The sequence below is a fragment of the Arachis hypogaea genome, chromosome 3 (genome assembly GCF_003086295.3).
Source record: "Arachis hypogaea cultivar Tifrunner chromosome 3, arahy.Tifrunner.gnm2.J5K5, whole genome shotgun sequence".
Taxonomy (NCBI): domain Eukaryota; kingdom Viridiplantae; phylum Streptophyta; class Magnoliopsida; order Fabales; family Fabaceae; genus Arachis; species Arachis hypogaea.
The window spans coordinates 69,147,657-69,151,558 of record NC_092038.1 but is presented as its reverse complement, the minus strand read 5'-3'; positions in this window follow the sequence as shown (position 1 = coordinate 69,151,558).

Genomic DNA, 3,902 nt, shown 5'->3' with positions numbered 1-3,902 from the left:
TATCTCTGGCATGGCAGAAAAGGCTACATTCGGAAGGATGTGTCGGGTTGGCATTTACGGACCGACAAGTGATATCACGAACCAATAGGATAGGCATTCATCATATGCATCTCTTATGTGCTTGTTTTCTTTGATTACTTGATTTTGCCTAATTGTATAAAATGCCTAATTGCTTCTTGAATTACTTGCTATATATATGAATACTACCTGTGTTTTCCTTGCCTACATTATCTGTGATTGTCTGGTGCTGAAGAGGTTCAAAAGGCGGTGGCGATGGGATCGCATAGAGGATAGGCTGGTAAAGGCTGTGGGACAATGGAGAACTGTTAGATTAGAAAATCCTTTAAGTTAGATTACCCATTTTATACTGCTAAGGCTTTAAGTTATGTTACGGTTATATATATGCTTTAATGTTTCAGTTTTGCCTTAAGATTAATCTTGTGATGGATATGAAGTCTAAGATTGCCTTTGGCGTCCCGGGGTCTTATATCTTACATCACTCATACTGAGAACCTCCGGTTCTCATACCATATTCTGTTGCTATTTTTCAGATGCAGGTTGCAACCCACCTCGGTGAGTTGTTTTGGATGGTGACAGAAGAAGAGGATCATGGTACTCTTTGGAGTCCTTTTGATTATTTTGTTTACATATCTCTCACTTTTGTATCTTATTTTTGCCTAGAGGGTTGTATTTTAAGAGAAAACTTAAACTCCGTGAGCTGTGGCTAGGTTCTTATACTATTATACTATTATCTTATGTCATATTGTATCTATATATTGTGCTTTAAGTTAGAAGCTTCGTTAGTACGTTCTGCGCTTTTAAATCCTATTTTTGAGCTATATCCTTCATCGGGCTTCTAGATTATATTATTTCTTCTATATATTATATGTATGAGCTTAGAATTGTCTTAATCTCTGATTAACCTTTGCTTTATGATGCGAGGTAAAGCTTAGGGTAATTAGAGTGTTACAGAGAACAAACTTAAACCCGATGACATCATCCAATGCCATGAGTACAATTACCGCATGCTTTACAAGAAGCGCACCTGTCGTAACAAGCACCCCTTTTTTATCACTTATTGAATGTTGCTGCTTTTATTTATCGCATTCACTTATACATTTACCTGTTCATTTGTTATGATTATAGTTGTGCAGTATGAGGCCCACCGAAGGAACCAAGCAAAACTGGACTCCATGTTGGCTTGCTCATTTGTTTCATACTTTCGCACGTGTTGAAGGTTGCTGCTTTCATTTATTGCATTCACTTATACATATACTTATTCATTTGTTGTTATTACAGTTGTCCAGTATGAGACTCGCTAAAGAAACGAAACAAAATTGGACTCCGTGTTGGCTTGCTTATCTGTTTTATACTTTCATATCTATATAAATTTAAGCAGGGTCTTCAGAATGATATCATGTTTCTTTGTATAATATTGTCAACAATGTCAATAATGTCGCATGAACCTTCATCTTTACTACATTGAATTAGTATTATATATATACTCATCTATTATGAAATTGATCCGAGCAAAGAAATGTTCTTTTGTTGGGGCTAAATTTATGCAGTTAGCCACTGAGCCTAGAGAAGTACACACTCCAAAGGTAATGTATGAATGTCGACACACTTAACAAAGAGCAAGAAACAAACATAACAATCACAAGGAAAAATCATTTGATTGTCACACTTAGCGTTATGAATATGATAGATTATCCAAACATTGACTTCTTTGTAATAATTAGCCAGTGATTCTTATTCGAGGAGTGATAAAATAACTTTTGAGGATGAAAGAATTCATATTTTTTAACTTCTTCAAAAGCTCTGAAGTAACTTCTTCGGAAGTTAAAAATATTTTTCAAAAATAGTATCAAACACTCATAATATGACTTTTCATGATTAAAATGTAAAAAAAGTATTATTATTAGCTACTTTTCAAACGGGTTCTTAGTTTGGTCAAACTTTTACTTTTCAAAAATAACTTATAAAAACTAACTTCTAAAAGTTAGTTTTTTAAAAATCATTGCATCTATATTTGGTAAATTAAATTAAAAATAGCCTTTAATAAGCATAAGGAATAACAAGGGCATTTGGTAAAGTATCTTTTAAAGTTTAAAAATACTATGATAAATATTAATTCAAGAATTAAATTTGAATATTTATTTGTATAAGGTTATATTAGACTTTTTAATTTTGATAAACACAAGCCAACTTTAAAAAGTCTCATTTTAGTTGGTTTCAAAAGTATCCCTAACTTTTAAAAGCTCCAAGTACAAACATATGATTTTTTTAAGTTATCAAACGCATAACGAGGCGCTTATGCTTTTGAAAAGCTCAAGTACCTTTTCAAAAAGTTTTACTAAACCAAGTCTTAGTGCATTACCTGTATTGGCTATATATATATATATATATATATATATATATATATATATATATATATATATATATATATATATATATATATATTAATTTTGATGCACTATCAGTGTATAGTAGTTTTACACGCACATCTAATTACGTAACACCACATCATTAAAAATAATTATCTTTTACATTGGTCACGTGAATGGTCATCCAAAATACCAGATGTGATTGCACAACCGTATAAAATATTTTACACTGTCAATGCATTAAAAGTAAACTCATATATATATCAGTGTTACTTATATTTGTTTTTGGTTGCACCAAGGTTTAGTCTATAAAGAATATAGAAGTAAGACCAATTAGGGGCCAATTGTAATTATTTGAACACTATGTGTAAAACTGCACAAATTGGGAAAGGGTAAGGCAGTCGTAGTTGCAGTTAAAGCCAAAGTGATAAACCTAAAATAGAGTATTTCAAACCCTATACCCTAGAAAAAAAGGATGGATCCTCAGGCCGAGCTGGTGAGCTACATTTGCGGTGATTGTCGGATGGAGGACACACTAATACCCGGGGGACGTCATCCAATGTCGTGAGTGCAGTTACCGCATCCTTTACAAGAAGCACAACCGTCGCAGTAAGCACCCATTTTTTATCACCTATTGAAGGTTGCTGCTTTCATTTATCGCATTCACTTATATATGTACTTATTCATTTTTTGTCATTACAGTTTTCCGGTATGAGACTCGTTGAAGAAACCAAACAAAATTGGACTCTGTGTTGGTTTGCTCATCTGTTTTATACTTTCATGTCTATATAAATTTAAGTGGGATCTTCAAAATGGTATCATGTTGCTTTGTATAATATTGTCAAGAATGTCAATAATGTCGCATAAAACTTCATCTTTACTACTTTGAATCAGTATTATAAATCATGAAAAGTTCTTTCAAAAGTATCCCTAACATTTAAAAGCTACAAGTACAAATATATTAATTTTTTAATTTACCAAAAGCATAACGAGGTGCTTATATTTTTTGAAGAGCACAATACCTTTTGAAAAAATTTTACCAAACCAAGCCTTATGGTATTACCTGTGTTGGATGGAGGACACAATAAAACCCGGGGGACGTCATCCAGTGCCGTGAATGCAGTTATCGCATCCTTTACAAGAAGCGCACCCGTCGCAGTAAACACCCTTTTTATCACTTGTTGAAGGTTGTTGCTTTCATTTACCGCATTCACTTATACACTTACTTGTTCTTTTGTTGTGATTACAGTTGTCCAATATGAGACTCACTGAAGAAACCAAATAAAATTGGACTCTATGTTGGGTTGCTCAATTGCTTCATACTTTTATGTCTATATAAATTTAAGTGTTGTCTTCATAATGGTATCATGTTTCTTTTGTGTAATTGACGTTAGGATTCTTGCCAGTAAAGAATTTCATAAAAACAGTCGCATTGTAGATATAGTCTCTAAACCGACAGAAATCCCTTCGTACAAATGTTTTGGTTGTCACAAGTAACAAATCCCTAAATAAATT